We start from the raw sequence: 13,957 nt of genomic DNA on the forward strand, positions 1-13,957 counted from the left end.
TGGGCGATCACCTGAGGTCGGGAGTTTGAGACTAGCCTGGCCAACATGGTGAAACCCTGTCTCTACTAAAAATACAAAAATTAGCTGGGCATGGTGACACATAACTGTGGTCCCAGCTACTTGGGGGAGGCTGAGGCAAGAGAATCGCTTGAACCCAGGAGGCAGAGGTTGCAGTGAGCCAAGATCATGCCACTATATTGCAGCCTGGGCAACAGAGTGAGACTGTCTCAAAAGAAAAAAAATTCAACACAGTGAAATACTCTTCAAATTATGATTAAAATACTTTTGTCTTTGTGGACCCCTCCTTCTCCCAGGATCTGCAGAGCACACTTTGAGAAACATTGCTACAGTCCCTTTCCAGGAAGGCTGCTTTGTGCCTTCTAATGAGCATCTCTGCACTTGCAGTCTTAGGACGTTATTGTAGCCTAGTAGAGGGGTATGTTCATTTTCAGATTGGCCCCCAAAAGGAAAAATTTATTCTCAGAAGTATTTACCCTAGGGTCATATTTGACCTCCAAAGAATCCCATTTTCTGTTCTGATTTTTTAAACTTTGATTTACACTTTTTTTTTTTTTTTTTTTTGAGACAGAGTCTCGCCCTGTCACCCAGGCTGTAGTGCAGTGGCGTGATCTTGGCTCACTGCAACCTCTGCCTCCCAGGTTCAAGCGATTCTCTTGCCTCAGCCTCCTGAGTAGCTGGGATTACAGACGCACGCCACCACGCCTGGCTAACTTTTTTGTTTTTTGTTAGTAGAGATGGGGTTTCACCATGTTGGTCAGGCTGGTCTCGAACTCCTGACCTCAGGTTATCCACCTGCCTCAGCCTCCCAAAGTGCTGGGATTATAGCCATGAGCCACCGCACCTGGCCCTGATTTATACATAATTTTATAGGCACATACCTATTTATTGGATAAAGTGAAGCATACCTTATTGTGATTCTAACTAACTAGATAAGCCAAGCCTGGCCTTATTAGAAAGATGTTTACTTCCTACGTTCACAAAAGCTTAAATGTCTAGCAGATGCCCTCCAAACTGGACTGTAATTTAGTTTATTCGGCATGTCTTAATCACCATAGCTTTTCACAACCCTTTCCCTGGCCTTTTGATTTTGACTTTGGGCAGGTCCTATCTGTTTCTGTGATGCAGTGTAATGTCCTTAGGTTTGGGGGCCAGATAGCCCTGGATTTGAATCTCTGCTGTACACTTTGACCTCTCTGAGCCTTGGTTTTCCTGTCAGTAAAATGGACATGATAATGAAGCCTACCTTGTTTTGTGGCTTCAATGAAACAATGCATCAAGTCTGGCATATAAAAAAATGTTCCTGGCTGGGCGCGGTGGCTCACGCCTGTAATCCCAGTACTTTGGAAGGCCGAGGCAGGCAGATCACCTGAGATCAGAAGTTCGAGACCAGCCTGACCAACATGGAGAAACCCTGTCTCTACTAAAAAAATGCAAAATTAGCTGGGTGTGATGGTGCATGCCTGTAATCCCAGCCACTTGGGGGGCTGAGGCAGGAGAATCGCTTGAATCTGGGAGGCAGAGGTTGTGGTGAGCCGAGATTGCGCCATTGCACTCCAGCCTGGGCAACAAGAGCGAAACTCCGTCTCAAAAGAAAAAAAGTTCCTACAGCCAGGCGCGGTGGCTCATGCCTGACTTTGGGAGGCTGAGATGGGTGGATCACGAGGTCAGGAGTTCAAGACCAGCCTGGCCAAGATGGTGAAATCCTGTCTCTACTAAAAATACAAAAATTAGCCAGGTGTGGTGGCGGGTGCCTGTAATCCCAGATACTCGGGAGGCTGAGGCAGAGAATTGCTTGAACCTGGGAGGCGGAGGTTGCAGTGAGCTGAGATTGCGCCACCGCACTCTAGCCTGGGCCACTGAGTGAGACTCTGTCTCAAAAAAAAAAAAAAGTTCCTATATAGTAGCTGTTGTTATCATTATCTGCAAATAGGCAGACTTCTTCCACACAGTTGACAGAAGAGGGAAGCGTGCTGATGAAGCTCTCTAGCAGATGATAACTTTTGTAATTAGCACACTCTTTGCTTAAGAGAAAATCCAATGTTTGACATTTTTTATTCCATGAAGGTACATTGGCAGTGTGTGTTTTCTGCCTATGAAAATGTTCGCCTTTCTGTTAAAGTTGAATTTTCCCCAGTACTTTAAAAATATGAAATGGTTTAGGAAAAAAAATTCTATTTCATTTTCAAGGAACATAATAATTAGACAAAAGTTCAGCACATTGATATAATTAGAAAGGATTTGGAAGTTGTTCATTTGCTTTTCACTGCTCCCCTAGAGCAAATATTCAACATTTCCCTTGTTTATACTGTTCATTTGCTTAGCAAACTTTCTGAAATAATTAATAATGCCAAGATGATATTTAGCCTCGCTTGTCCAAATAATCCCAGACTGCAAACAGGTGATGGTTGAATTAGGAAGGTTTTGCTGAGAGTACACCATCGGTTTAGCTGGTCTCTCCTGTCCTTGTGTGGTATTTACCTGGCTTCTTGGTGATTTGTCTGTTTCTCTTACTACTTAAACCCAGCAAAAAAAATAATAAAATAACAATCAAATGCAATAAAACAAAGCAAGCATTCAGCAGGTGAAATAAACATACATCCCATATACTCTTTGTGTCTGTTCTGTTTTCTTTTCTTCTTGTTCCGATCCTTCTATCTGATTAGTTTCTTTTCTCTCAAATTTTTTCAGAGTTCGTTCCTCCTGTCACTTTAACTTATAGGAAGTCGGCACATAATGTTTTGCTTATTTTTCCTTATGAGATTCATTCCATGATTCAACATTTCAGTGCCTTCTGTGCATTGGAATTCAGAGATGCCAAAATGAGTAAGATTGAATCCAGGTGAAGGCGATATGGGAATTCATTGTACTATTCTTGACATTTTTCTGTGAAGTTGATTTTTTTTTTTTTTTTTTGAGATGGAGTCTCACTTTGTAGCCCAGGCTGGAGTACAGTGGCGCGATCTTGGCTTACTGCATCCTCCGCCTCCCGAGTTCCAGTGATTCTGCTGCCTCAGCCTCCTGGGTAGCTGGGATTACAGGCACATGCCACCACGCCCAACTAATTTTTGCATTTTTAGTACAGACGGGGTTTCACCATGTTGCCCAGGCTGGTCTCGAACTCCTGACCTTAGGTGATCCAACCCTACCCCTTGGCCTCCTAAAGTGCTACGATTACAGGTGTGGATTTTTTTTTTTTTTTTTGAGACAGAGTCTTGCTCTGTTGCCCAGGCTGGAGTGCAATGGTGAGATAACTCACTGGTGCGTCCATCTCCTGGCTCAAGCGATCGTCCCATGTCAGCTGTCCAAGTAGCTGGGACTACAGGTGTGTGCCACCATGCCCAGCTAATTTTTTATTTTTTGTGGAGATGGGGGTCTTGCTATGTTGTCCAGGCTGGTCTCCATCTCCTGAGCTCAAGTGATCCTCCCACCTTGGCCTCCCAAGTTGCTAAGATTACAGGCATGAGCCACTATGCCTGGCTGGAAATGAATTCTTTATATCAGAGCTTGCACAAGTGGGCTGAAACAGCCCACATGCATGTTTATTTGGCTCATAATGTTTTGTTTTTTAAATTTTTGAATTAGTTGTCAACATTGAAAAATGAGCAGATTTCTCATAAATACCTGATTGTGGTGTTTTCTTGAAAATATCAATAAAGTCTGTTAACACCAAATCAGAATTCTGCATGGCAACAATTGTCCCACCACCCGAGTTAAGTGGAGACTTTGCCCTTTAAGAGGGAGGTGGGCCTGTCTAATGACTGGCTTCTCTCATTGTGTCTGTCACTCCTAGGCCTGTCAGCATTTGTACTTAGAATTCTACTTTAGTATTAACTTGTACAGTTTTGAAAACTCCTGTGGACTTCCTTGTATGCCATACTGGACTATACTTATTCTTTTTGTTTGTTTTTTTGTTTTTAGATAGAGTCTTGTTCTCTCACCCAGGCTGGAGTGCAGTGGTACGATCTCAGCTCACTACAGCCTCTGCCTCCTGGGTTCCAGTGATTCTCCTGCCTCAGCCTCCTAAGTAGCTGGGATTACAGGTGTGTGCCACCACACCTGGCTAATTTTTGTATTTTTAGTAGAGATGGGGTTTCATATGTTGGCCAGGCTGGTTTCGAACTCCTGACCTCAAGTGATCTGCCTGCCTTGGCCTCCCAAAATGCTGGGATTACAGGCATGAGTCACCATGCCCAGTTTCTTTTTGTTTTAATCTGAAAAAAAGGGAATGTATTATCTGCCTTTAGAAACTTCATAGTATGGTGAGAAAGCAGACATAAACAGATGACTACATTTCAACATGGGAGTCCTTAGAAGATAATATTTGAAGAGGTCTTCCCCTTTCCCAAAGCAGTGTGGCCCACTGCCTGCTATTGTAAATAAAGTTTTATTGGAATGCAGCAGCACCCTTTTACATACATATAGTCCATGGCTGTTTTCTTGCAGAGTTGAGTAGTTGTAAAAGAGACTATGTGGCCCACGGGCCAAAAATATTTACTATCTGGCCCTGTACAGGAAACGTTTGCTGACTGTTGCCGTGGCAGATCTGATTTGATTCCTGAGACAGCTCAATGGGATACTGGGATTGTGTCTGTTTCATACCACACAGCTAGTAGGTAGCAGAGCCAGGACTCAGTCGAATAAGGTCTACACTTGGTAGTATGTTATGGAAGGCCCATTTCAGCGTTGTTACTGCCAGTGTGTGGCCAGGTTCTCACACCTGGAGAGTGAGTCTGTGGGGAAGACCTGGCCACTGGGCTGATGGAATAATATACATTTTGAAAGGTACCCGTTTTGACTACATTCCCAGCTCCCTCAGCATCTGGTCCCATGACTGCTTCTCTCTTTCCAAATGGGAGTAGGCTAATGCAGAGCAATGTGGTTGGTTGCAAGGAAGAACTTGAAACTGTTTGCAGAGCACTTTATGTAAAAGTAAGAAAGTGTGACTACTGATGTCCCATGGGGCTTTGCAGCTTTAACAATTGCCCTATGGATCATATCACCTTGAAGTATAGAATTTCTCTGGGGAATTAGCTCCCCTCCAGTCTCATCTTTTTAGACACTTGCCTACCTGCTCTCACACCCAGAGGTTTTACACTGCACTGTACAGCATCTATCAATATGTTTTTCCATATTCAAAAATAGTGATTTCAGGCCAGGCATGGTGGCTCATGCCTGTAATCCTAGCACTTTGGGAGGCTGAGGCAGGAGGATCAGTTGAGCCCAGGAGTTTGAGATCAGCCTGGGCAACACGGTGAGACCCCACCTCTACAAAAAATTGTTAAAAATTATTTGGGCATGTTGACACATGCCTGTGGTTTCAGCTACTCGGAGGCTGAGGTGGGATCACCTTAGCCCAGGAGGTTGAGACTACAGTGAGCTGTGATCATGCCACTGCACTCTAGCCTGGGCAACAGAGCAAGACCCTGTCTCAAAAAAAAAAAAAAATAGTAAGGTCATGGTGGCTCATACCTATAATCTCAGCACTTTGGGAGGCCGAGGCAGGCGGATCACTTGAGGTCAGAAGTTTGAGAACAGCCTGGCCAACATGGTGAAACCCCGTCTCTACTAAAAATACAGAAATTAGCCAGGCATGGTGGCACCTGCCTGTAATCCCAGCTTCCTGGGAGACTGAGGTGGGAGAATCATTTGAATCCAGGAGGCAAAGGTTGCAGTGAGCCTAGATCGCGCCACTGCACGCCAGCCTGGGCGACAGAGCAAGACTCTGCATAAAAAAAAATAAATAAATAAAAAATCCAGGTGTGGTGGCTCACGCCTGCAATCCCAACACTTTGGGAGACTGAGGCGGGCAGATCACGAGGTCAGGAGTTCGAGACTAGCCTGGCCAACATGGTGAAACCCCGTCTCCACTAAAAATACAAAAATTAGCCGGGCGTGGTGGCGGGTGCCTGTAATCCCAGCTATTCAGGAGGCTGAGGCAGGAGAATCGCTTGAACCTGGGAGGCAGAGGTTGCAGTGAGCTGAGATCGCACCACTGCAGTCCAGCCTGGGCTATAGAGTGAGACTCTGTCTCAGAAAAAAAAAAAAAAAGGTAATTTCACATAAGAACCTGGACTTCTCAGTCTCTTGATAAACGGGTGCTTTGGGCCTTCAGCACTTTCTTGTCATGTAGCTCTGGTCCTCTAGCACTGAACAGTGGCCACCCCCTTGACCTGGGACATGTGCTGATGACCCCTTCTGGCTGGTGTTACCTGTCATCTGGTGCTCACTTCTTCCATTGAGCATATTGGCCTCCTTTGCAGGCATCTGAGATTTCAATGCCAGCCTGAGACACTTGGGGAGGTTGGCCATCTCTGGAGTACACCGTCTTCTTTCCCACCTCGCTGCCTTGCCCGTGCTGTGTTCCCTGCCAGCTGTGCCCTTCTTTCAAGTCACTTCCACACTGTATATTGCAGTGACCAGCACCACCTGCAGAATTAGCTACTCCCCCATGGCAGGACCCCATAGCTAGTCAGGCATTGTGTTGTATCACAGGGATGGGCTCTATGCTTTTCTCCCTCTTTGAGGGTAGAGACTCACTTCTTTCCTTTGTATGCCCAGCACCTGGCACAAGGACTGGCACAGGCAGATCCCATGAGTGTTTGCTGGGTTGACACTGTAACCAGGAAAGAGATTAACGGATTTGTTCCCTAGTGAATTGCTGGACATTCTCCATAAAGTAGACAAAGGAAAGGGCCTTGTAGCCAAGCTTCCAGGCCAAGCTTCCAGGGACTGTGGCTGGATCCTTTTTGTCTTTTTTTTTTCTTTTTTTTCAAGACAGAGTCTTGCTGTGTCACCCAGGCTGGAGTGCAGTGGTGTGATCTTGGCTCACTGCAACCTCCGCCTCCTGGGTTCAAACAATTCTCCTGTGTTAGCCTCCCAAGTAGCTGGGACTACAGGCGCCCACCACCATGCCTGGCTAATTTTTGTATATATATATATTTTTTCAGTAGGGACGGGGTTTCACCATATTGGTCAGGCCGGTCTTGAACTCCTGATCTTAGATAATCCACCTGCGTCGGCCTCCCAAAGTGTTGGGATTACAGGCGTGGGCCACTTTGCCTGGCCTGGTCCTTTTTCTCTAGTGGACACATATGGTTTCCCCAGACAACCCAGTCCTCATACTATTCCCGCTCCTAGCTTCCTTTCCTGTTCCCCGCAGCTGCTTCCTCTGCTCTCCCATTAGCATTCCTGTCCTGGCCCAATTTCGTTTCCTAGTGAAGTCACTTTCTCTCCCAGCTCCCACTTCACTTCAGAGCCCACTGCTACCTTGACCACCCTTAGCAGTGGACCCTCTGATTTAACATGTCCTTTGGGGAGAGGAAAGTTATGGGTAAACGTAGCGCCTGGCAGGAAGTCAGAGAGCTACAGATATCTGGTTACCTGCAGGGCCCACCACATTTTTCTAAACTCTAAGTGAACCTGCAATGCAGTGTGTGGTGTGTGTGTATGTGTGTGTGTGTTTTCCCTGTAACGAGTCCCAAACTATTTAGAAACATTTCATGAACTCTCTAATGTCACAAAAGTTAGAGTTGGAAGGAACTTGACAGATGTCGCCTAGGGTCTCATTTTGGGGACTCTGAAGTATCTTAGAACTGTGAAGTTCCCTTGCAGGGGTCACACATTTAGAGGCCTGCAGGGGCCAGGTAATGTAAATGACTGTCCTGGCCAGAGTTTATTTCATTATGCTGCTTGTGTCAGTTTCCAACACCTAAATACACATTGCATACCCAAGAATATTCTTCAGTTTCATAAAGAAATCTGTTGTCAGCCAGGGGCAGTGGCTCATGCCTGTAATCCCTGTACTTTGGGAGACTGATGCAGGAGGACTGCTTGAACTCAGGAGTTTGAGACCATCCTGGGCAATATGGCAGACCCCGGCTTTACCAAAAAATGTTATAAATTAGCTGGGCTTGGTGGCACATGCCTGTAGTCCCAGCTCCTTGGGAGGCTGAGGTGGGCGGATCACTGAAGCCCAGAAGGTCGAAGTTATTATGGTGAGCCATGACCACACCACTTTGACTCCAGCCTGGCCGACAGAGTGAGACCCTATCTCAAAAAAATAATAATGGTGATAATAATAATAGGACCTTCCCATAAGGCTGCTAGGAGAATCCAATGAATTCATCCATCTAAAACCCTTAGAACAGGGCCTGGTGCTTGGTAGCCTCTCAGTACAAATTAGCTATGTGGAGAAGGAACACATCTCTTTCCTTAGGATTCTGGGAGATCTCTTGAGCTACTTCCAACGTTTCTCAAGGCAGATTGGCAGATCATTTTTGGGAGGTGCAGATACTCAGAAGACACTTTAATTAGGTTACACATACATACCCATGCACGTTTTCACAAGTGCAAAGTCTTCACTCATACACTATGGGGAGCTGGAATGGCTGGATGAGACTTGGTTGGAGTGCAGAGTGGGAATGGGTTTAGGAGCTTGTCTGATGGATACAGAGGGAGACTGAAATATATTTCAGCCTGGGAAGCGTGTTGTCACATAAGCCGCTGATTAGATTACAGAAGTGTAGCATTTACTTATCTTTACTATTTCAAATGGAAAAAAAATCAATATTTTCCAATTATGTTCAATGGGGTATTAAACTGACTTTGTCATATTTCGTTTCACCATCCCAGAAAGAGCAGGGGGAAGGGATCAGGAAAGCACATTGCAAGAGCAGATGACATCTTCACTGCAGTACACGGTCATGCCTTCTGTCCCTTTCAGCATTGTCTATTCAGAAATTCGGTCATTTACTCGTTCATCCATTTCAGAAATTTCTACTGATGCACACTCCATTCTAGGCACTATTCCAGGTGTGGAGAATTCACTGATAAGCCAGATAGCAGCCTCTGGTTTCATGGGGCTTATTTTTAGTTGGGGAGACAGACTACAAACATATTCATAAGAAAATGTCAGTAAGTGCCATGCAGAAGGTTAAGACGGAGGACAGAGGGCTGGGTCCCTCTGGAGAGGTGGGTGGTTTTAAGCTGAAATCTCATTGCTAAGAAGGATCCCTCATAAGACCAAGGGCATGAGTGCTCTTGGCCCAGAGGAGAGAGCTAAGGCCCTGAGGCAGGAAGGAGTCTTGGGTCTACGGAGCAGAAGAGGGATGTGGGACTAGGTGCAGTGGTGCATGCCTGTGGTCCCATCTGTGCAGGAGTCCACTTGGGAGTATCGCTTGAGCCTGGGAGGTCGAGGCTGCAGTGAGCTGTGATCACACCACTGCAGTCCAGCCTGGGCAATAGAGCAAGGTTCCTTCTCTAAATACAAAGAAGAAAGACTGCAGGGAAGAGGGCTGCAGGGAAGTGGGAGGAGAGGTCCAAAATATCCCGTGGGCCAGGCCATGCAGAGCCTGGTCAGAATGAGGCTTGGATTCTTTTCTGCATGCACAGGGAAACATTAGAAGTTCAGGCAGGCAAGTGGTAGGGTCTGGTTTTTATATGGCTGCCATAGGAAAATCCGGGCAAGAGTGGAGGCAGGGATACCTACTAGGTGGCTGTTGAAAAAGTTGGTCACATGCAGTGGCTCATGCCTCTAATCCCAGCACGTTGGGAAGCTGAGACGGGTAGAATTGCTTGAACCCAGGAGTTCGAGACCAGCTAGGCAACATAGTGAGACCTCATCTCTAGTAAATTAAAAAAAAAAGCTGGCCATGATGGCACATACCTGTGTCCTAGCTACTTAGGAGGCTGAGGCAGGAGGATCACTTGAGCCCAGTAGGTCGAGACTGCAGTGAGCCATGATCATGCCCACTGCACTCCAGCCTGGGCAACAGAGCAAGACCCTGTCTGGAAAAAAAAAAAAAAGAAAAAAGAAAAAGCCCAGGGGGAGTTGACGGGGCCTGGCTTGGAGAGCGGGATGATAGGAATGAGCAGGTTCCAGATCTATTTGGAAGCCCAAGTTCAGTTGAACTGGCTGAGATCCATGAATAGTCAGCAGTTTATGGGAACTAATAACTGCTAAGTACCTACTGTATGTAGGGCGCTGTTCTGAGAGTTTTACATGTAGTGCTTTAACCCTGACAATAGACTTAAATGGAGTCAGGACTAATAGGACTCCCAAATGGGTAATGAGTAGCTAAGAGAGACGGGCTGACCCAGAGCCTCCCCTCTCAGCCGCCACACAGCATTGTCCCCAGGCTCTTATCTAATTATGAAGCTTCCAGAAGAACACATGGCTAAGCATTTCTAAACCAAGCAAATGCGCGTTAACGGTGTGCAGGTTATAAATAAGCATTTCTGTATGCCAGCTCCTGTTTGGGTTTGGAAAGGAAAAGAAGATCTTAGCATGACTTGTTTATCCCAGGTAATTTGGCAGTAAACTGGGCCCCAGAAGTCAAGTTACACAGAAAATGCAAAGGAAAAGTGACAGGGGTATCATATCAGGCTTTCCAAAAAGGAAGGTAACTTAAAGGCCCACATCAGCCTGGAGGCACACGTGGGGAATGAAGGGAAGGGGTGTTGCAGAGCCGGTGTCTACCTGGCTTGCTTGCTTGCTTGCTTGCTTGCTTGCTTTTTTTTGACGGAGTTTCACTCTTCTTGCCCAAGTTGGAGTAATGGCGCAATCTCAGCTCACTGCAACCTCCGTCTACTGGGTTCAAGCGATTCTCCTGCCTCAGCCTCCGTAGTAGCTGGGATTAAAGGCATGCGCCACCACACCCGGCTAATTTTTTGTATTTTTGGTAGAGACAGGGTTTCACCATGTTAGCCAAGCTGGTCTCAACTTCTGACCTCAGGTGTTCCGCCTGCCTCGGCCTCCCAAAGTGCTGGGATTATAGGTGTGAGCCACCACGCCCGGCCCTACCTGGCTTTCAAACAGTCCTGCTCTTTGTCTAATAGATTTCTGTTGTTTTAGTGGGATGTCCTTAAAGAAGTCCCCTCAAAATGGGTCCATGGCATCAAGATAAAGAAATAATAGGAGTCCAGGCGCGGTGGCTCACACCTGTAATCCCAGCATTTTGGGAGGCCGAGGCGGGTGGATCACCTGATGTCACGAGTTTGAGACCAGCTTGGCCAACATAGTGAAACCCCGTCTCTGTTAAAAATGCAAAAATTAGCTGGGTATGATGTCGTACCTCTGTAATCCCAGCTACTTGGGAGGCTGAGGTGGGAGAATCACTTGAACCTCGGAGGCAGAGGTTGCAGTGAGGCGAGATTGCGCCACTGCACTCCAGCCTGGGCGACAGAGTGAGACTCTGTCTCAAAAAAAAAAAAAAGGAAAAAAAAGAAATAATGGGAAAGTCAGGCATGCTGCTTCACGCCTGTAATACCAACACTTTGGAAGGCAAAGGTGGGAGATTGCTTTGAATCCAGGAGTTTGAGCCCAGCGTGGGCAACATAGTGAGACCCCTGTCTCTACAAAAGTAAGTTTTAGCCAAGTGTGGTGGCACATACCTATAGTGCCAGCTATTCTGGAGGCTGAGGTGGGAGAATGGCTTGAGCCCAGGAGTTTGAGACTGCAGTGAGCTATGATCACACCACTGCACTCTAGCCGGGACAACAGAGTGAGATGTCTCATAAAAAAAACAACAAAAAAACAAAAAAAAAACGAAAGGAAGAGTGGGAAAGTGGGAGATTTGTCTGCCTAGTTATGTACTGAGTTGGAAACTAGAGGCCTGATTTTTTTAGCCTGTACAGAGCCTTAAAATTTTTAAAATTATTAATCATGTAAAAATTAGAAGACTGGATTTATCACTTCTCTGGAAAATCTAATCCATCAAAACCAGGCCCACCTTTCTGTATGGAAACCAGCAGCTGGTTTTTTTTTTTGTTTTTGTTTTGTTTTTTTTAAGAGATGGAGTCTTGCTTTGTTGCCCAAGAGCTGCTCCCACCTTAACCTCCCAAAGTGATAGGATTACAGGCATGAGCCACTGTGCCCCTCCTGGGCAGCTGTTCTTAGGCCACCTTGTCCCCATCCTGCCACCTTCCTCTGTTTACCTCACTCCAACACATGCGTATCTTTGCAAACACTATAGGTAGAAGCCAGAATCAAGGTTCAGGAAGCCAGCCAGGCGTGGTAGCTCACTCCTGTAATCCCAGCACTTTGGGAGGCCAAGGCAGGCAGATCACCTGAGGTCAGGAGTTCGAGACCAGCCTGGCCAACATGGCAAAACCCAGTCTCTACTAATTCAAAAATACACCGGGCATGGTGGTGGGCTCCTGTAATCCCAGCTACTTGGGAGACTGAGGCAGGAGAATCACTTGAACCCAGGAGGTGGAGGTTGCAGTGAGCCAAGATTGTGCCACTGCACTCCAGCCCCAGGCGACAGAGTGAGACTCTGTCTAAAAAAAAAGGAAGTTGAAATGGGGGTATGGGGGTGGGGGTAGTAATGACAGGGAGTGCTCTCCTTCCTGGACTGGAAGAACGGTGTGCAGGCAGCAGGGTGGGGCAAGCACGCTGAGCATACTGGGTCAGCCGTTGGACTAATGGGTTGCTAACCCTTCCTTGCTTCCTTGTTGTGTGACCATGGGCAGTTTGCTTTGCTTCTGTGACCCATGCGGCTTTGTCATTGCAAATGGTAGGAAATCCCAAGAGCTATCACACGGGGAAGAAGCTGACAATGGCAGGTGCTCAGAAAGCACTGGAGAAACTGACTCCCTTTGAAATCAGATCGTCAGACAACCCATCTGCACCTTCCTTTATCTTTTTTTTCGTTTTCTTTTTCCTTTCTCATCTTCTCTAGCCATTTCATAAAAACTTTGCCCTCAAATAAATGAGCAGGTCACCAATAGCCTATTGGCTTCACTAAGGAACTGTTGGTTCAATTTCCAGAAACCGTATTTTGTCATCGTTTCATTCTTATCTCTCACACATTACTGATTGATCTCTTAAAAGAAGTCAGTTTGTCCTCCAAAAATATTGTGTTCTCTTTCCAGCAAGATTCGGGGTCCTGAGGTTCACGGAGGCTCCTCCATCTCCCTCTGACAGACCACCTGCCCCATCTTAGGTCTTGGATGGGAGAGTCTATAGCATTTCTCATTATGTTATGTTTTTTACACATTTAAATCAGCCTTTGGACATTGCATATTTTAAGTTTGTTTTAGCTTTTTGAATAGGAAATAGATCCAAATAGATCATTCAAAAATAAAAATAAGACCAGGCACAGTGGCTCACGCCTATAATCTCAGCACTTTGGGAGGCTGAGGCAAGAGGATTGCTTGAGCCCACGAGTTTGAGACCAGCCTGGACAACATAGCAAGACTCCACCTCTACAAAAAGGTAAATAAGCTGGATGTGGTAGCACACCCTTGTGTTTTTTTTCTGTTTGTTTGTGTTTTTGTTGTTGTTTGAGAAGGAGTCTCCCTCTGTCACCCAGGCTGGAGTGCAGTGGCACGATCTTGACTCACTGCAACCTCTGGCTCCCGGGTTAAAGTGATTCTCCCACCTCAGCCTCCCGAGTAGCTGGCATTACAGGCACCTGCCACCACGCCTGGGTAATTTTTGTATTTTTAGTAGAGACGGGGTTTCACCATGTTGGTTGGCCAGGCTAGTCTCGAACTCTTGACCTCAGGTAATCCACCCGCCTCGGCCTCCCAAAGTGCTGGGATTACAGGCGTGAGCCACTGCACCCAGTGGTGGCACACCCTTGTAATCCCAGCTACTCAGGAGGCTAAGGTGGGAGGATCGTTTGTGCCCAGCAGTTCCAGGCTGTAGTGAGCTATGTTCACACCAGTGCATTCCAGGATGGGCAACAGAGCAAGACTCAGTCTCTAAAGGATAATAGTAATAGGAAAATAAAAATAAAAACAATATTAAAAAACATACCTTAAGAGTCCTTCACATGCCTCTCTGGGTAGTTCTTTATGCAAATAGAACCAATATGAGTATATATTTTGATTTTCCCTTTTTCTTAGAGAAAAGGTTACATGCAACATATACTTTCTGGTCTTGATTTTTTTTTCCACCTAAAATATGACCATCTTTTAAGGATATATAAGG

At 46.2% G+C, this 13,957-nt stretch overlaps 1 protein-coding gene across 24 annotated transcripts in view; it reads left to right on the top strand.

The window, feature by feature from the left end:
- Window positions 1–13,957, top strand: part of KATNIP (katanin interacting protein) — a 230,679-nt gene that overhangs the window by 4,159 nt on the left and 212,563 nt on the right. The gene's annotated exons all lie outside the window — the stretch shown is intronic.

Source organism: Pan troglodytes, chromosome 18, assembly GCF_028858775.2.
Source record: "Pan troglodytes isolate AG18354 chromosome 18, NHGRI_mPanTro3-v2.0_pri, whole genome shotgun sequence".
NCBI classification, from domain to species: domain Eukaryota; kingdom Metazoa; phylum Chordata; class Mammalia; order Primates; family Hominidae; genus Pan; species Pan troglodytes.